The sequence below is a fragment of the Quercus suber genome, unplaced genomic scaffold (assembly GCF_002906115.3).
Source record: "Quercus suber isolate HL8 unplaced genomic scaffold, Cork oak 2.0 scaffold_41, whole genome shotgun sequence".
NCBI classification, from domain to species: Eukaryota; Viridiplantae; Streptophyta; class Magnoliopsida; order Fagales; family Fagaceae; genus Quercus; species Quercus suber.
In genome coordinates, this window is record NW_027069506.1 from 877,304 (window position 1) to 898,332 (window position 21,029).

A 21,029-nucleotide genomic window follows, 5' to 3' on the forward strand; every position below is an offset into this window, starting at 1 on the left:
GTTTGTGAAGAAAACTCGCAGGATGGGAAAGGAGCTCAAAGCTCCATTTTGGAAAAAGCCCTGTGCGCATTTGAAATCTATCTGTTGGACTCACAGCGCAATTACCAAATTACCCTTTCACACCATTCCTCATTCCTCTCATCTCTCTGCTCTGCCATCTACCTTCTCAATAACAAATTTCCAAATCCAAATAGAAAAAAATATATATCAAATTCCCAAATCAGCTAAGGAAAAAAAAAAAAAATCAATCCCTTGCAAATTAGGATTCCTCAAAATGCAAAACAAAAAAACATCAGAATATAGCAAAATGATAGAATTACAAGACGAAATTGAAGGCGAATGTGTCAACAACACCGACTTCTACTTCAATCAAATTGGCAAACCCCTCCCAATCAAACCCTCTGACTCCGACTCCCACTCTGACCCCATTTTCAATCTCCAAACCCTTCCCTCTCAGCCACTTGCCGTCTCCGAACTCCACTGCCTCATCTTCGTCGCGCACTCCGATGGATTCTGCGTCGCCAGAACCAAAGATGCTATCGATTCCACCAATAACCAACAGACAAAGTGCTAAGAGCAAAGAAAAAAAAAAAAAAAAAGAAGAAGGAGAGCTCTAGAACGTTCTAGAGTTTGGAGGAATGACAGGGAAAAAAAAGAAGAAAGAAGGATAAAAAAGAAAAGAGTAAAGGTACATGTGTGGAGGAGAAAAAAAGAGGGAAAAAAAAAGAGAAAGAAATGCCGTGTGTGGAGGATAAAAAAGAGGGAAAAAAAAGGAAAAAAGAAGAAGGAAATTTTATCACAATATTTTCACAATAAATTTTAAGGGTAAATTATTATTAGCTATGTAGGGTCTTTTTTGTAGCCCAAGTTCCCCAATAATACATTTTTAGAGAGTGGATCAAAGGTTTAGGTGCTCACAGGCTTCAACGAAGCACAAACCACTTTTCTTTTATTGAAGGGTAATAAGCCCAATTTACAACTTAAGGTAGCTCCTCGGCCCACTGACATCGCCTTGGAGCCATTCTATGCCCTTCTCTCCCCCCTATTACTCTTTGCTCACTTTTCTTATATATCTCTCTTCCTCCTCTCCCATTCTTCCTTCTGTTGATCATCTATTGGCCTCTCTTCTAACCGTCCGTCCCATCAGAGGTCTTATCCGTGCTCAAGTGGCTCACCCTGATCGATGTTGCCCTGTCAAGGGGTTACATCCCCATTAATGCGCCAGGAGGGTTAGGTAAGCGCATTCAATGCAGATGTAACAGTTTGCCCAGGGCTTGCCCCTTCGCCGTGCTTCTGTCGCCGACGCGTGGCACTGGGCCCTCTCCTCCTCGGACAGCCAAGGAGTCTCCTTTGGTAGGGTGGTCCTTGTGTTCTCCCGAGGTCTCAGGATGCCCGAGGGCAGGCCCTCATCGAATATGTTCCTCGGGGGTCGGTCCTCACTCTTTCATCCTCAGACACCTCCTGTATCCTTAGCATGGGCCCTTGGGCCTGGCTTGGAGTGGGCCGAGGCTACCTGATTTTCTGGCCCACAATAGCCCCTCAAAATCTTGCTGCACGCATCCTTAAGCGGGGAGGAGGATTTTGACATCTTCGGCCTGTTCCGTGCCCAATCGAGCCTTACTCCTAGTCAGCACGGGGTCTATTCATCTGCCCAAGGCACGCTGCTGACGTTTCAGAGTGCGTAACGTGCCCATCATTAAATTCAGGCGGCTCTGTGTTTCCCACGTCTAACGAGGCGTTACCAATCTAACGGTGGAGGTTTGTTTCGCATTTATGGGCGGGAAAACCCGCATGGCTCTTCGATTTGGGGTATAAATACCCATACGAACCGCTTCTTCCTGTTCCTCGCGTGTCCTTCCTGAGTTCAGATACACTCACATCTCCAGCACCAAAAAAGCCTATCCGAGGAGCTCCTCCTCTTCCCAGTAAGTCGCTCTACCCCTCTTTGAGCTTTCTTCCCCTTTACTCCTTCTCCTTCACTTGTTCTTTCTTAGTTCCTTTAGGCGTCAACTGGGATGGGTAGGTTTAAGAAATATGTCCACACTGAGGAGGTGATGGAGAAATTCATCGCCGACTACAAAATTCCCAGCAATGTAGGTCTGAGATATAGTGAGGACGGGGATTGGCGCTTACATAGGCAGGAGGGCGAAGTGGTAATTCCTATTGTTGCCTTCCTCGAAGGGGGGATGACGATCCCCATAGGGCCGGTGATGAGGAACTACCTCACGCACTTCCGGTTTTAGGATTTTGGGCTGTGTGGACGCCCTGAACGAGAAGATGGGGTTAAGGTTAACCCACCACGACGTGAACTGGTGCTACAACCTTCAGCTTCTTAAGGGCAAGTCTTATTACCTGAAGACGGGGGATGACAGGGTGCGGCTCATCCAGTGCCTCCCTGAGTCCAGCAAGGGGCGGAACGAGGACTTCCTCATCCTGTCAGGGGAGTGGCATGATGGCCTTCACTGCCCAACAACGGAAGGGATACCAGGTGGGGCAGTAGGAGTAGGAGGGGTTTTAAGTTCTTTTGCCCTTTTTTCTTCCCTTTTTTCCTTTTGATAACATGGTGGTGTTTTCCCCTTGTAGACCCGCACGCTTTTGAGCCCCACTTCCATTTGGTCAACCGGGAAGATTTGCAGAAGGCGCTGAGGGCATCGATTTATATAAACGAGGACGACAATCATGTTAGGGCCGCCCACATAATCTTGGGGTATAAACCTGTCTAGAAATCGTTCCCGATTCCAAAGCACGTCATCCGAGCCAACGATCCTCGGCTCTAGAGGATTACTGTGACCAAGGACAGATTTTCTTTCCCCGAGGAGCCCTCCGATCAAGAAGCTGCCATGCTAGCCGTACCCTCTTTTTTCCAAGTATTCGCCGAGGAGGATCCAGAGAGGGAAGGGGACGCGTTTGACGCTTTCGCTCAGCTTGATCAGTCTGAGGACCCTTCCGGGACTTGGGTGATCCTAATTTCACCGAAGCAGACCTCCTTGCTTCAGAAGCCCCTCCTCCGCCAACAATGGGTTACAAGAGGAAGCCCACCACCAACTTGTTGGACCTGATTGAAGGCTAGTCGGGGAAATCCCAACAGAAGCTTCCCCCTCCTCCTCCGAAGACTAGGTCAACTTCTGCTCAGCAGAAGCTCCCTCCTCCTCCTTCCCAAACGAGCCCGCCTCCTGGGTTCGTGCCTGCCGACCCCAAGAAGAAGAAGGATAAGGGCAAAAGGCCTATGGAGGATAAGAAGGTGCCCTCGCAGGAGGAGGACAATACACTGCGGCCGTCCAAGCAGCTTAAAATAGGCGACAAGAGTCAGGACAGGCAGGTCGTCGACACCACCTCGTCCGAGGCTCAGACTTGGCTCCCAGCTCCGATGCTCCATGGAGAGCCCTTAAGGGATAACGCCTCCCTCAGAGACTTTAATGAGGGCGAAGGTGCACGCATGGCCGATGCGCTAGAGAGGAGCCTGCTGCTCCCAGCGGACATGGCCGAGCTTAACTCTTTGACGAGCGAGCAGGTCTTCCTCAGCCTTAAGCGATATATAGGGATGGTAAGGGCTATAATTTCGACTCTCCNTTGTATTTGTTTGATTTTGGTATTTGAGTTAGTATTTGTTTTGTTTGCATATTTTTGTTGGATTTGATTCTGCTTCAGGGTATTTGTGTTAATTTGGTATTGGATAGTCAAGGTTTAGATGTAATTGATGCCTATCTGATGTTGCTTAGGAAATCATTTTATTTATTCTAATTTCTGATTGGTTACCAGGATAAATGAGAGGGAGAAATGACAATTATAGGTCTTGATATTATGTAATAAATTCTTTTGGGTTTCAAATTAAAGAAGGTTGCACTGTGGAGTAGATAGAGTAAATTCCAGTTATATTATTTTCTTGTTGAATTGTTAAATCTAACCCCACTTGAGATAGCCAAATGAAAAAGGGATATATTTCTAATCGATTATCCATAAGAATTATATATATTTTATTCATTCTTTCTATATCAGTGATGCATCTTCATCCTTTTTATTTATTATTTTAGAGTTTGTGAAAGATTTAATTTTATTTAATAGTTTCTGCTTTCCAATTTCTAATTAGACTTAAATTATGTTTGGTATTTTTTTCTGACATGAAGCTGCGGTCCATTGATATCTCTTTTGATTTTAGTTCTAACATCTCATTAGCTAAAGCATGCTTTATGTACTGGGAGAATTTGTCACAACAGACAACTAAACTGCAGGAAAATGACTTAGTGTTTAGGTTCTATTTATTTTATAGAATGTGCCAGTTTTTTTTTTCTGATAAATATTGTCCATAAATCCATCATTAGAAGCTCTTCTAAGATATTTTTCAATATTTATTGACTGTGATTGTTCTCCTTTTTTTTCCCCTGTGATTACTCATTTCAAGTTCAAGCCACTTTTGTTTATTTGGTTTGTGGTCTTTAGCATTTCAGTTGTCGCTGTATGTGTGTGTGTGTGTTTTGCAAGTTTTGAAACAACATATAATTCATAACAGATTTTATAATTCAGTTCAGTCATGGACCTAGAGGAATACCTCCTCACCACAGCCACCACCTTATATTTTGAAGGGTTGAATCTGCCATTGTACCCAAAGGGCACTATAGTGATCTGCTTATTTACTTTAATTTTAAGGAATACAGTTAAAATATAAATGAAAGCAACATGGAAAAGTGTACCAACTGTAGTTTTTGCACCAATAACTTTCTAGATTAAACTTACTAGAATTAAGATACTTCAATGCTATTGTAATAATTCTATTACTAGATTTTATTATATTGTATAGACAACAAAAGTATAACTTAAGGATTTTACATGCTTGAAACATGACTAGAGTATCAAATTATGCCGTGCATTGAGCAGGTTAAAAGCTAGTTTAAATAAGACACATGACTAATAAATAAGTTATGTGATCAAAAGTATGCATTAGACCATCTATGCTCTGTAGTACTGAATGTTGGGTTGTTAAGAAGCAACAAATTCATAAAATGAGTGTAGCTAAAATGAGAATCTTAAGATAGATAGAATGGAATTACACAGATAGGTAGGGTTGAATGGGGAAATTTGCTTAAAGATAAGGGTGGTCCCTATTGATGATAAGATGAGGGAGAATTGCTTGAAATGGTTTAGCCATGTTCAGATGAGAGTGATTAATGCACTGATGAGAAAGAATGAGTTTATTCATGTTCAAAGAATTAGAAAAGGTAGAGGATGACTATTAATAACATTAGTAGAAATAGTAAAAAAGGACATGTCAATAAAGGAAGCAACAGAGAATCCATAGCTGACAGCCCCAAAAAATTTGGGTCTAACGCTTGGTTGTTGTTGTTATANTTCTAGTGTCCTTGGTTTCCTAATTGAATCGGATTGAGTCTTCTTGTGTTGAGCAATCCTGTCTTGAATGTCTGTCATGAGCTTCACAGTTAATTCTGTTACTTCCCTGGTAGATATTTCCTTGGTAGATTGTTAAAAAGTGCGTTGAGGACATGAAATGGGATGAGAATGAGGATTCATCGTATTTGCTTCAGCTTGAAAAGCACCATACTGAGATTGGGGTAGATACTTAGCTCGATAGTATGGTGAGAAATACTCATCACAAAGCTTTTCTTTCATATCTTCCCACACACTAATGGCAGGTTCATAATCCACATAGCGAAAATATTCAAGCTTCTCCAAAACCTTTGTGCGTGACCTCTTAACTTCAACTTGGCATACCTAACCTTTTTATTATCTGTCCAATTTGCTTGTTCAAAGAATTGCTCCATCCCATTTATCCAGTTGACAAAATCTCGTGGATAAGTATCATCACCATCAAAATAAGGTGCGTCAGATATTACCATGATGCTCTAAAATAGTGTTTCAACAAATAGCTGCTGTGATTTTCTCCTTGTCAGTGGCCAACTTGCTGCACTACAGTCACAGGTTTGGCTCCTCACGTGAGTGGGTCTATTTGCACAAGATAGATATATGGAAAAGCAACTTAAGGCCCAACACGTCCACTGGGCTGTCACAGTAACAACACTTTATTTCATTTCCTTGAGATTTTTTTTTTTTTTTTTGAAAATTACAAAGTCAAACACGATAAACTTAGAAAATAGAACTCGAAACTGACTAACAAAACTCAAAAGAAATTAAACTGGAAACAGAGGTTGTTTCTGCGATGAGGGTCTTTGGCCAGCGCTGGAGATCCAACACCTAGCGGCGGCACGAAAAGGCACGGAAAGCGGCAGCGCGACATGGAGGATCAGTGGCGGCTTGTCTCAGGTCTTGCGTCGGCGGTGGCTGACGTTCTCAACGGCGGTGGTCAGGGGCGAAGATGGTGTCGGCGGCGGTGGCTGATGGGTCTGTAGTTGATGGCTGATGGGCTACGGCGGCGGAGGGTTGATTTGTGGGTCTCGGCTGGTGGCTGATGTCTTGAGTGGTTTTTTTTTTTTTTTTTTTAATTTATTTTAATGGGAAACACAACTGTATGACAACTTTCTTGCACCAAGTAGAAAAATGACACAGACAACTCTCTAGTGGAGAAAAACACGATGGTGAGGGATATTTTTTTTTTTTTTTTGGTGAGATTTTCTGGCTCTTTCCTGCGGTGATGCTTCAACAGATCGGTGTTTGCTCTGATACCAAATATGACGTAGGACAACCAGAACAAAATTGAAATAACAGAAAAATAAAAGATATGACCTAGGAGTCAGCACCTAAGCCTTACTTGGAGTCAGCACCTAAGCCTTACTTGGAGTCAGCACCAAGCGGGGAAACCACTAGGAGTTAGCACCTAGGGTAGACCTGGAGTCAGCACCAGACCAAAGAAATACCAAACGGCCATTTTTTTCATTCATCAAAATATCAACTATCTCCTCAATGAGGACAATAAGTTGCTTATAAAGGATTGCTAAACCCTAGTTCTAATTGCCTAGGAAACCCTAATTGCCTTATTACAAAAATAACCTTACTTCTAAATTAAAATACTAAAAGCCCAATAACTAAAAGCCCAATAAACTAATAGGACCTAAAACATAAAAATACAATGGGCTTGCAAACATAAATAATACTAAATAATAATCTTCTTGTGTCTCCCTCATCAAGATGTGCCATTATTGAGGCCTTCAATGAGAGAAGTCACTCATATGCTAGAAGGCATTCTTGAGATTTCTACACCCCATGTCCTTTTTTCTGTAGTTCAACTTTCGAAGCCGAAAAGTCATCCATAGGATTTTCAAATAATAGTATGAAGAAATGAACCTCCCAATGTTGGGAGGCTCATTACTTCAACTAGTCTCCATGTAGTGTCTAAGTGAAGTGGTGTCATAACAGGCAAATAAGCTTTCCATGATATCCTTTGAAAGTTTAGTCATTTGGAAAGATTGTCTTAATCAATAGTTCTTGTCATGAATTTAAGCTTAGTACTACTACTTCAATGGATTGAAATGCTATGCAAATGTGGCTCTATGGGGGTTGGTGTATGTAGTCTATATATAGTGTGGAGATGTATGATTTTTATTTTTCTTGAGATAGGAGATTTTTGAATTTAAACTACTACTAGTCTTTCATATTGATTATATTGAATGGTATTAGTGTGTCTGAAAATGAATTCCTTTCATCTATGTCATTGTTGAGCATAGCTTCCACTTTTCAATCTCCTTCTGCTTCAAAACTTTCTAATCCTGCACTTCCTCCCTCATCCAATTATTATCTGAATAATACTCTACAGTTTCCATAATGATGATTTTTATAATTTTAAAAACAGAAGCAGTTTCTATCAAATAATGAAGAAAAAGAATTGATTATTCTATTACTAATCAATTATATAGGAATTTAACAATCATTTTGGGTGCGCATTTTCTTGCCTTACACATGATTGGGAGCAAGGCTTTGTCATCCACAGTTATGATGAAAAAAATGCAATGTAAATAAAAAATTATGATCCAATGCTAACTGGTTTTGAAGTTTCATATTGACAATGTCAGCCTTTAAAGCAGATTTCTTAATTAACCAAGGAGACTCTAGTAATATTAGGAATTTCAGTGCTTCGTTTTTTGTGGATAGATTTTGGGTTCCTTTTCATTTGCAACAAGAAAAAATGACCAAGGAATCTGCCCTGTAAATGAGCCAAGCTTTGCCTAATAGTGTGTGTTTAAGCTTGGCTCATCAATAAAAATCAAATACTCAAGCTTGGCTTGAGCTTGAAACAAGCCTAAAAGAAATGTTTGAACTCGAGCTTGTGAGAATGCCCTAAAGTTTGAGCTCGGCTTGGCTTGGCTTGATTAATTAGTCAAACCAAACTTGAGCTTAATATCAAACTCAAACTCGAGCTCAAGTCAAGCTTTTTAACTTGGGATCCAAAAAAATTGCATCATCAAATGCTTATATCACCAAAAATCAAGTAAACAAATATACATACATATACACACACACACACACACCATATATATATATATATATATATAATATACTCATTTTATCATGCTTCTAACACCCGTGATTAGAATTTGTTCAAATTACAACTTTACATAATTAAATCCATCCATCCATCATCATTTATTGTCTATAGCTTGAGTAATTGTTCAAAATACAATTTTACATCCACATTGTCATTTGCACAACTATAATCTTCACAAATCGAAATAAATTAACATTCCAAAACATATATGAATAAACAAGCTATAAATTAACATTTCAAAACATATGTGTAATGTCATAATAATAAGTTTATTTAGTAAACATATATCAAGCTATAAACGAGGTTAAGCTCGACATGTTTTGTATTGAGCCTTATTGTTCACGAGCTTGTTCAAAAAAAAAGAAAAAAAAATTTGCTTGAGCTCGGTTTGTTTATCAAACAAGCCTAAAATTAAGGCTCAAGTTTAGCTTATTTGTAAACAAACGAACATGAACGAGCTTTTTATCGAGCCGAGCCTGAGTTGTTCATGAATGGCTTGGTTCATTTATAGCCCTACGGATAAAATTTCATATCTTCACGAGAAGAACTCAAACTCGAGCTCAAGTCAAGCTTTTTAACTTGGGATCCAAAAAATTTGCATCATCAAATGCTTATATCACCAAAAATCAAGTAAAAAAATATACATACAAACATATATATATATATATATATAATATACTCATTTTATCATGCTTCTAACACCCGTGATTAGAATTTGTTCAAATTACAACTTTGCATCATTAAATCCATCCATCCATCATCATTTATTGTCTATAGCTTGAGTAATTGTTCAAAATACAATTTTTACATCCACATTGTCATTTGTACAACTATAATCTTCACAAATCTAAATAAATTAACATTCCAAAACATATATGAACAAACAAGCTATAAATTAACATTTCAAAACATATGTGTAATGTCATAATAATAAGTTTATTTAGTAAACATATATCAAGCTATAAACGAGGTTAAGCTCGACATGTTTTGTATCGAGCCTTATTGTTCACGAGCTTGTTCAAAAAAAAACAAAAAACAAAAAAAAACAAAATTTCCTTGAGCTCAGTTTGTTTATCAAACAAGCCTAAAATTAAGGCTCAAACTTGGCTTATTTTTAAACAAACGAACATGAACGAGCTTTTTATCGAGCCAAGCCCGAGTTGTTCATGAATGGCTTGGTTCGTTTATAGCCTTACGAATAAAATTTCATATCTTCACAAGAAGAACTCAAACTCGAGCTCAAGTCAAGCTTTTTAACTTGGGATCCAAAAAAATTGCATCATCAAATGCTTATATCACCAAAAATCAAGTAAACAAATATACATACATACATATATATATATATATATATATAATATACTCATTTTATCATGCTTCTAACACCCGTGATTAGAATTTGTTCAAATTACAACTTTACATAATTATATCCATCCATCCATCATCATTTATTGTCTATAGCTTGAGTAATTGTTCAAAATACAATTTTTACATCAACATTGTCATTTGTACAACTATAATCTTCACAAATCTTAATTAATTAATATTCCAAAACATATATGAATAAACAAGCTATAAATTAACATTTCAAAACATATGTGTAATGTCATAATAATAAGTTTATTTAGTAAACATATATCAAGCTATAAATGAGGTTAAGCTCGACAAGTTTTGTATCGAGCCTTATTGTTCACGAGCTTGTTCAAAAAAAAAAAAAAAAATTCCTTGAGCTCGGTTTGTTTATCAAACAAGCCTAAAATTAAGGCTCAAGCTTGGCTTATTTGTAAACAAACGAACATGAACAAGCTTTTTTTCGAGCCGAGCCCGAGTTGTTCATGAATGGCTTGGTCCGTTTATAGCCCTACGGATAAAATTTCATATCTTCACAAGAAGAAAACGTTTGACATAGATCATACTTAACCGAGCATCTAAGGAAATCAATATCATCAAATAATACCAAAATGCCAAAAGAAGCGAGTATAACACTAATCCGGTCAAAAGAATTAACTAAAAAAGACTTATTCTGCATGTTTCCCATAAGATGGAACTATGTGTAAAGGAGTATTAATAAATGGTAGCTCATCAGTGTGCTCCAAAAGTTTTACATCCTCTCCAATTAAGGTCTAAAATTTATCAATATTATTATTGATGATGCCGTAAATCTCACCAGTGAGATTGCACGACGCTTGTACGCTCAAAACAACACCTGCACAACAGAAAGAAAAGGACCTCACAGAGAGCACCGGTGTGGTGCCGGCCAAATACCCTCCGAAGGTCAAGTTAGAACTTCTTTTCAACTCTAGAATGCTAGAGAGGGGTTAATTATGCGTACCTCGGCTCATGAGGGTATTGGGGTTTTTATAGTAGTAGTGGGTGGACCTTTTTTCCTTGGAGTAGAAGTCTTTTCCTTGTAGGAATCCTTATGCGCGTAGATTGCGGAATCCTTTCCTTATAGGACTCTGATACTGGGCGTGGAATACAAGCAATTTCTAAAACCCATGCGTGATGACCAAGTTATGGTCTTCTCAGAACCGTCAGCTTTCAAGGTGTCAGCCTGTCCTTCCCTTCAGCTAAGCTAGTGTCAGCCTTCATGCTTCGCTCAGTAACCTAGGGGCTTCAAATATCCGTCAGTTGGACTTGGGGGCTTCAGCCCGTCAGTTTGCATCTCATTACGTTTTTCGACACAACTTGACCCATCAGCCAAAACAGAAGCTGACGGGTTAAGTTCATGGCACCTGTTATAATTCTTCTATATCAATTATCATCACTTTGAGAAACTGTAGAGAGAGATGAACCTCCAGCACTGAGTAGCATAACTGTAATTTCTCTGTTGTCTACTTGTGTTTGTCCTTGTGAGATGTCCCACGCTATTTTACCATCCAAATTTGTACTGTTTACATCGACAAATTGGGAACCACAAGCGAGTAGGTGACTCACAAGCTACATAATGTAAATTAGTTAAGTCTCGTCCTTGGTGGGTTCTTAAAACAAATGCATAAGCTTCTTCTTATTTTATAATTTTTTATCTAAAATTAAAATAAAAGAAATTAAAAAAAATTGTTCATTATGTATTACATGCAGTTGCAAATTAAGCCACTGAATAATTATGTATTATATTTAGATATAAAAAATTTTAAATTTTGAAAAAAAAAAAAATTACTTGGCATTCAAAAAATAAAATGGTCATCTAGACTATTTTTAGTTTTTTTTTATTATTCATATTTTGTTAATGCAAAGTAGACGTTAATGGAGGAGAAAAAGAGCTTGCTTGGGTTTGATTTTTCATACTACAATATGCAACAAAGTATTGTCTTCACCGTCCTTCTAGTTTAGGACTGGGTCTTCATTTAATGAAGCATTTTTAAACCAATTTCTTAGAAGCCATTCCACCAAGAATTTGAAAGCCTTGAGCTGGTCCTTTTTTAGGGCAATATGCAAAATGATCTTAGTTTGCTCAGTCACGTCTATTATCGAATTAGGACAAATTAATAGAAATTTGTCCAATAGATCAAGGTGGTGATCACCTGTTGCTATTACATAATGCAAAGGAGTGAGACACTCATTTCCTTTGATAAGAACGAGGTACCCATCAAATTGTAAAAGTTGATGCACCAACTCATTATGCCCATTAGGTATAGGCATGGAACAAAAGTGGGAATGGAAGTTCTCACGATTGGTACAGGCACAAAAGTAGAAAAAAAAAATTAGGAGTTTTAAGTGATTCCCACGTTAGGCATAAATACAAAAGTTGGAATGCAAGTGTAAAAGTATTAGAACAAAGTCAACTTAAGGGATAAAGCCAAGTTCGACATGCATTTAAAAAGAATTTTTCACATATATAAAAACAAATTTTGCAATATTTTTTTAAGGTTCATGTATATATCTCATTAGGTATTATATTTGAAAATTAGTTATACTTCATATCATTTTAAAAATAGGAAATGTAAATTATTATAATCGATATAATTTAGTATATAAACATATAATTTGAATTTACTCATGAATATTAAGTTTTTTTGACTAATTCAATTGCAAAATTAATTTCTATATTTTTAATGGTTGTATTATTAAATTTTCCTTTTGTTTTGTTCGTTTTATTTCAATTGTTGCTAAAACAGTTAAACTTTAGTAGGAATGTGATATTCAAAATTAATTGTTTTTAAATATAAATATTAGATAAATAATAATATAAATTATCAAGACCCTTGTATCATGGTGATTTTGTTTGGAAGAACCCAAATTCAGACCCTCCTTCTCAAAAAAAGAAATAAATAAATAATGCATGTATCTCATTAAACACATAAAAATAAATTAATATTATTTTTTTTAAAACACAATTATTTTTTTCTAAATAGAAAAGAATAAGAAAAATGAAGCTTCATTATAAACTTCAAAGTATGTATATATACTAGTTCAAAACATGGTTTATCAAACACAAATTATTTCTAAACTTTGGAATTCTATCTTTGTTTCCATCTCCTTATCAATCCTAGAGCATGAGAATCTTGATAGTAAAATCTACACACAACAACAATCTACTTCACTGGATCAAAACATTGACAACTAGATGGTAAAACATTTTGCTTTAAGGGCGAACCTTCAAAATGGCAGCACGAAATAGATCAGGGTACATATTGATAGCTGCCCCCACAACTAGACATCCAGTACTAAATCCAATTGCACCAACTCGATCTCTATGAACATAGCCCTCATTAACCAGGTAGTCTGCACAAGCTACAAAGTCATAGACAGAATTCTGTTTGTACAGCCCACTGCCAGACTTATGCCACAAAGAATCACCGCCAACACCACCCCTGCCCACACATAACTTCTTGTGTCATATAAAACATCTAAAGCATCAGCAGCAATGCAACAGACATCTTACTTCAGCCAAGAAGGTAGCTATCAAGTGGCATCTTAAGTACAATTTCAAGTGTACACTTGAGCTCAGTATTGGTAGTAAATATAAATAAATAAATATATATATATATATATATGCTTATTCTCAAAAATACAAACAATAAAAAAATAAAAAATAAAAGGCAAAAATGCAAAACTGACCCTCTAACTTTTACTATTTTTCATTTCAGTCCTCTAACTTTCAGTTTTGTCAATTCAGTCCTCTAACTTTCAATTTTTGTCAATTTAAGGCTCCGTTACAAGTCAGTTAGTTCTGCTGTTAAATATGCTCAAAACGACGTCATTTTGCTCTTTTTTTCTTTTTTTTTTTAATAAATTTGGAATTAAAAGAAATTAGAAAAATTAAAAAAAAAAAAAAAACATTAAGGGAACAACGTCGTCATTCCCTACCACTGAAATCAAAACAAAACAGAGAAACAAATCAAATCCCAAACGTAAATCAAAACAGAGAAACTTTGAGAGACCCAAATCCCTAACGTAGAGAATTTGGGGAAAAGGAAGAGAGGCTGAGTCGGATTTGAGAGAGAGAGGAGGTCGGCGGTTTGAGAGAGAGAGACTGAGTCCGTTTGAGAGAGAGGCTGAGTCGGATTGAGAGAGAGAGAGTGAATCGGTTTTCCAAGATGAAGGTGACTGAATCAGTTTTGAAGGTGACTAAATTGGTGATTGAGTTCTGATGAAGACCGATTTACAGAGATTGAGGCCGAGATATTTAGACCGAGAATCTCTATATTGACTGAATCGGTGATGGAGTTCTGAATCGGTGATAGGTGTACTCCGTAGCTCCAGCTCTGGCCAAGTTTTGGGTAAGTGATGAAACCCTAGTTTTTTTAGTGTGTTTTTTTTGGGTATAAGTAGTAGCAGAACAATGAATTGCTGTGTGTTTGGTGTCCTTTTCTGTTGAGTATTAAAACTTACATTTATAGGAGCACAAACGTTGAAAAATTCATAGATAGGAGGCAAAAATTGGACGAGCTTACAAATTGATGCTCCTATAAATGTAAGTTTTATAGGATATTATTCAGCCTCTCTCTCAAAGTTAGGGATTTGGTGTCTCAAAGTTTCTCTGTTTTGATTTACGTTTGGGATTTGATTTGTTTCTTTGTTTTGTTTTCAGGGAGGGGAACGAAGCCTTAATGTTTTCTTTTTTTTCTTTTCTTTTTTCAGATTTTTCTAATTTCTTTTAATTTCGAATTAGAAAAAGAAAAGAAAAGAAAAGCAAAATAGTGTCATTTCAAGTGAAACTAATGGCAGAACTAACTAACTTGTAACAGAGCCTTAAATTGACAAAAATTGAAAGTTAGAGAACTGAATCGACAAAACTGAAAGTTAAAGGACTGAAATGAAAAACAGTGAAAATTAGAAAGTCAGTTTTGCATTTTTGCCAAAAAAAGCAATGGGGAAGACAACTCAACATATCAGATCGACTAGGAAGGTGAAACCGAAATGCCTCAAAACTTGAACTCAAAGCAATGGAAGGTGATTACCTTGCAAGGTGAGAAGAGAGTCAGCCTTGAAAGGGGTGCTTCCTTGTCCACTTCATCTGCTAACTTGTTTATCCTTTCTTCAGGATTATATACTACCTAATTACCCCAGGAACTAACCCACAATTTAATAAATGAATTAAAATAAAAAATAAAAACTTGAATGAAAGCATGATAACGATAGTGATGAAAGAAAACACCTCTACTTTCTTCTTGTGGGAGTGTTTGAATCAGAAACCATGGCTCCGACCCTTTTGAACTGTGAGTTTGAGTGAAAAGAAGATGACCCATTTGACTTAAATAAAGAGAGATGGCTCTGGCTCCGGCTCTGGCTCTTCTTGAAGGAATTGTAAGAAGAGAACAACATATTAAAAATCTCTTAGCTAGTACACTCAATTCGTATCTCTTAAAAATCTCACCAACATATTACCCTAACCCCTTTGATATCCAAATGCATTCACCGTAATTTTGATACACAACTACATTCTTCTCATTTCACAACCTTATTCTTCCTAAACCTTTTCCCCCAAAAATTCCAAAACCCTTTTGTCATTTTTCTTTCCAAAAAGATTAAGAACAACTCGATGCAATCCAAAAATTTGTTTTAAAAAAATTGACCATTAATACAACACCTACAGTACCGAAAATTGACCACACGCGTCCTCCTCAACCATAGCTTATCAAAAAAAAAAAAAGTTTCAAATAGCAATATATTTTGCCTTTTATATATAAATCAGAAAGACTCAGATGTGGATTTGGATCTCTCATTTATATTTTTGTATTAGTTGCTTGAAATGGTTGATCTATGATTCTTTGATCAGGATATTGGATTTTTTTTTTTTTTTTTTTTTCGTTCATCATTGGTATCATATTTATTTACCAAATTTTGATTTTTATTAGTGCTGAGGTCAGTGGGTTCTTGAATCTGGGTATTCATATATCAATATATTGTCTCTCTGTGTGAGGTCAGTTCATGTTGTGTTGGAATTGTGATTAATCTTAGGCCAATTAGTACCATAGATCATCTAAACTCTTAAGAACCAGTGGGTTTTTATCGTTGTGATATTCTTATTATTATGGATTCTACTCAGGTTGAACAGTGTGCTTACAATATGGTTCATCTCAATTCATCATTTGCACACACAAGTGTTTGGATAAAGTTATGTAAAGACAATAGGCTGTTATTTTTTAAGTGGTCATACTCTGATTTCGAGGACCTCTCCATCTCAATTCAACTATTTACTTATATGAAAAAGCAGCTTATTTACTACTATTATTTATGATGCTCCAACAGTATGTGAGGGTGTCGAGTATAGTAAAAAAAAAAAATTTAAATCCTAAAACTATTTTCTAGAGATCTGATTGCAGAGTTCTCGACACAAACACAATTCAGATGGCATAAATCCTACATTAATATCTCCGAACCAAAAAAAAAAAACCATTTGTATTGGAGAGTTGGAATCTAAAGCGACAACAAAGAAAGAATCAAATTCCATGAATGAGAGAGAGAGAGAGAGAGATAATGACATACCTGATTAAGTGGGGGGCCTCCTCCAAATGCCTGATTCTCTCTCAGATTTTTATGGGTACAAAACCCTCGAACTCTCTGGCGGTATACAGGATCTACTATTGGAATTGGAATAATATTATGATTTATTATTATAAAATTAATTGACTGAATAATAAATATATTATTATATTCAACTTTACTGAATATATAAACGGAGCAAAGGACAACATAGATAGATCAATTAATACCTGTGGAGGTTCTATAAAAAAATTGCCTTCGAGATCGTGATGGAGCTCCTTCGGGACTGAGTTTTAGGAAGGACGTGATTGCAGATCCGTGAAGCCTTTAACCTCTACAACACCGATTCATGCTCCACACGCTGTTTGAGAATTACCTCCTGTAGCTGCGTTTTTGTAAAACGTGGCTTAAAAATGCGTTTTTTGTTATAGTGAAGCTTTCTTTGATTTTCCAACAAAAATAGAAAAAGAATTAAAAAGTTTAGGTGATCCTCACGTTAGGCATAGAGTCATGGACACAAAAGTTGGAATGAAAGTGTAAAATTTTTGGAACAAAACCAACTCAAGGGATTACTTCAAGTTTGACATGTATGTAAGAAGTTTCAAGAATTTTTCACGTGTTTCACTAGCAGATGTTTTGTGAGATGAACAAATATTTTATAAGTTTACATAAAAATATTTTGTAAAAAATATTTTTTATAGTTCATGTATATTGCTCATTAGGTAGTATTATAATCGAGAATTAATTATATTGCATGTCATTAAAAAGAGGAGAAAAGTAAATTGTTATGATTAATATAATTTAGTATACGACCATATTATTTGAATAAACTCATAAATATTCAATTATAAGTTTTATTTATTTTCTATATTTTGTTTAGGTGTATTATTAAATTTGCATTTGTGTTTTCTTTATTTATTTCAATTGTTTCTAAACTTGAGAAGGACCGCGATATTCAAAATTATTTTTGTAATATAAGTTTTAGAAAAAATAATATAAATTACCTAGACTTGTGACACTGCTTGAAAAACCCAAATTTAAACCCTCCCTTCCCGTTTATTTTGAAAAAAGAGAACCATATAAGTTCCTTTTATATATATATATATATATATATTAATCATTAGTCCGTCAACTATAAAAATCTAATTATACTTAGAAATAAATACGTGTACCTCATGAAACACATAAAATAAATTATTATTTTCTTAAAATTATTATTTTTCAAAATAGAAAAGAATACAAAAATAATTAACTTTTTTTTTTTTTTCATATTATTTGATCTTTCAACAAGAGATGGAAGTCTCAAATACTTCTCAAACTCTTTGCTCTTGGGAACACCGAGAGCCTCTTGAATGGATTGGTATGTCATCATCATCGTCTAAACATTTGAATTTAACTCTTATACAATTCAGTAGGTAGTCATTGGAGGATTTTTCGGAAGGATTTGTTGTGGGGGAGTGGTTTTACTAGTTTCCTTTTATAGGTTGTGGATCATAGGCCTATGAAGGGAGTAAGGACTATAAAAGGAGCAGGCCCAGCCCAAAGTTCATAAAGGACTGAGCATGTCCACGAGTTTGATGCAATCCAATGCTTAGCCGACTTATCACCCACCTCAGTTCGCATAGTGGAGATGTTAGGCCGAGGTATAGTTGCAGCTTGATTAGCATAGGGCCAAGGAATTAGAGTTTAGATGTTCACCTCTGCATTATTTAGATGTTCTTCTCATAACATAGGTTACATTTATTACTAAATGACCGGTCTGAATAGTACTCCATACCTACTCAGCCTCTCCAAAAGGTGGGGGAGACACCTAATTGGACAAGTATCTTATAAGCTCTCTTAATATAATCCACTATTAAAGGGAGGATCAACTAGTATAAATAGGATCTATTCCCATCTGAATAGAGGGTTAGAAATACAGAGAGAGAAAGAAAAGAATTTTGAGAAAGAGAGAGACTGCATTCACTTGTTAGTGATCAAGTGAAATCTCGATCAACAACTCAATCTTCATGGTTTATTTGTAGTTCCACTTTTTGTATATGTCAATTTTGAATGGAATATATTTTGAAAATCTTACTAACAAATTACATGTCATCTATATTGTTAACACTGAAAAGTTTTACTTTCCTCCCCTATGGTTTTCCATTATTACACTTAACGTTCATTTTAGTTTGGAATAAAACACTCACTTCTAAAAAAAATGCAAACTATTTACACTAATCTCCTTGGATGATAGAAAAAAGGCTTTTAAAAATTTGATATGTATGACAATTTTCCCTCCCATTTTTCGTTAGATGTGCGACATGTGGCATTTATTTGATTTTTAAACACCACATGTCTTACATCTAAAAAAATTAAATTTGGAGGATATTGGAGTATTCAATGGGTGATGGTATTATCTCATTCAATTTTTGATCTACAAACTCAACTTTTTTGCATACTTTTAAAATACAAAAATACTTGAAATTTAAGAAGAGTTTAGTGGGGTAAATGAATTTTTTTTCACTTATTATTGATTATGTATAGGTGGTGCACTAATTATTTATGTTAAAAAAAAAAATCTACAGTTATTTTTTGTAAAATTTATGTGAAAAAAAATTATTATAGAAATTTGGCATTCTTGCTTGAGTTTAGTACTTTGACAACAACGGAAACAAAAAAAATTATGTGCTTCAGTTTGTGAAAATAATTATATATTTGATTTCTATCGTTTGTCTAAAAAAAATTATATATTTGACAATTTACAGTCTCCTCTATTTTCAATCTCCCATAATATATATGAAATTAATTCCCAAAAGTATTATATATGAGAAATAGAAATAATTTCTTATTAAAATTTCAAAATGGAAAGCATCATGTAAAACATTGACTAATTTTATAAGTTAAATTAATCGGAACCAACCTAAACTAGATTTTTCAGTACTCAATGCAAGTGGAATTTTTTTTTTTTTTATTAGTAACAAACATATCAACACACAAGAATGAGGGGATCCAGTTCTAACAAAAAGTTTGTAAGAAATTTGATTACGAATTCAAAAATAAGATAAAGCTATGCAATCACACTGTTTTAATTTGTTGCAATATACATTATATTCATAGAGGACGTTGGATACTTCAGCTATGCCCTTAGAAACAGTAAAACAAGAATCCAATCTGGAGCCTGAATTATGGCAAGGAATAAACAAAAATAACAACACCAGAGGTAGATATTGAGTACGAAGAATGGAGTCCTATTGTGCCCAGCTGGAACGAGGACAAGAAGTATTGAGTTCGAGAACACAAATGTCAAAGTATTAACAACAAACAGGGGCGGAGCTAGAAATTTTGGTTTGAGGGGGCCAAGTTGTGATTCTAATATATTAGTTAGGACACACACACACACACACACACACACCAAATATATATATATATATACAGATTAATTTTCTAAGAGAATTTATCATCTTCTAAATTTTAATGAGTATATAAAAGTAATGTATTTTCTTCTATTAGACAAGTACAAAAATTTATCATTTTCTACATAGTTTAATTTGTTAAAATTCTTAAATTATACGATTTTAATACAATTTCTCTTTCTTTTATGTGCACCATTGAAATGACTCAAAATTGGGGGGTCAACTTCAATTTTTACATGCTACATTTTTTAAAATGTAAATAATATACATACTATAAAAAATTTTTTAAAATTTTTGGAGCCTTGGCCCCCACCCTTGTGTGTGGCTCTACCTAGAAAGCACCGGGTGTGGCTCTAGGGTCGCCGTACTGCCCAGACTTGTGGCAACATGGCAACGCTCCTCCTACGCGCCGATTGGGCCTTTTTTTTTCGATTCACTCAAATTCGCCCCGATTCCAGCCAATTCGCATTAATTCTGGCCGAAATTGGCCAAAACTAGCTACAATTAGCTGAAACTGGCCGAAATCAGGGTCGAAATACATGTTAAAAAAATAATAAAATAAACTTGTGGGTTGTATTCTAATTTATGAATATCATGTTTTAGTTATTATTTACTATTACTCTTAAATTAGAATATATTTACGATTATATGAAAAAGTATGCTTAGCAATATATAGAAAATATGAATAAAAATATTTTTAATAATGTTTTAATCACTGCACCCTACTTTTTCAAAATTTGTCGACTCCCACACTCGCATCCAAATCCGGAAACGCACCCGTGCTTCATAGGCTTCGCCGCTGACAATCAAGAACAACAAAAAATGGCTCCCTTTTTAAGCAATGGTTGTCCCTGCTTTGTGGTATTGCACTTGTTATCATCATCTTCTTGCCAAAGTACCTCAGAGGGCTGAGTACTACTTGATAGGTGATTTTTATAAGCAATACTACAACCACCAGAAGCATATTATGCCTTTTGTATGATAATGTCATCAATTCACAACCATATTTGTAACACCCCAGTTTTTTTAAGGAATTTAGGAATTTCATGGGGGCAATTCCTTAAATTTGGCCATAAGATATTTTGGGCTAGGTGTACTTTGGTAGATGGATTAGAGAGGATTCAGAGGAATTTCCTTTGGGAGAGATCTAATGATGTTTTTAAATTCTCACTTGTTGCTTGGGAGAAAGTTGTGTGGCTAGTGGAGGTAGGTGGCTTGGGGATCCGGAAGATTGGGCTATTTAACCAAGCTTTGCTTGG

General features: G+C 35.7%; 1 long non-coding RNA gene across 3 annotated transcripts; it reads right to left on the reverse strand.

Annotated features, from left to right (window-relative positions):
* Nucleotides 1-12,808: 12,808 nt before the first annotated feature.
* Nucleotides 12,809-16,969, reverse strand: LOC136066612 (uncharacterized). 3 transcript variants are annotated; one of them, XR_010628135.1, is made up of 4 exons: nt 16,606-16,969; nt 16,379-16,470; nt 14,851-14,946; nt 12,809-13,260 (listed from the first exon to the last, which is right to left on the reverse strand). It is a non-coding gene; the product is annotated as an uncharacterized LOC136066612 (long non-coding RNA). The 3 variants fall into 3 exon arrangements; XR_010628133.1 differs by having other exon boundaries at nt 16,379-16,473; XR_010628134.1 differs by lacking the exons at nt 12,809-13,260; nt 14,851-14,946 and adding an exon at nt 14,953-15,181 and having other exon boundaries at nt 16,379-16,473; nt 16,606-16,961.
* Between the last annotated feature and the right edge of the window lie 4,060 nt (nt 16,970-21,029).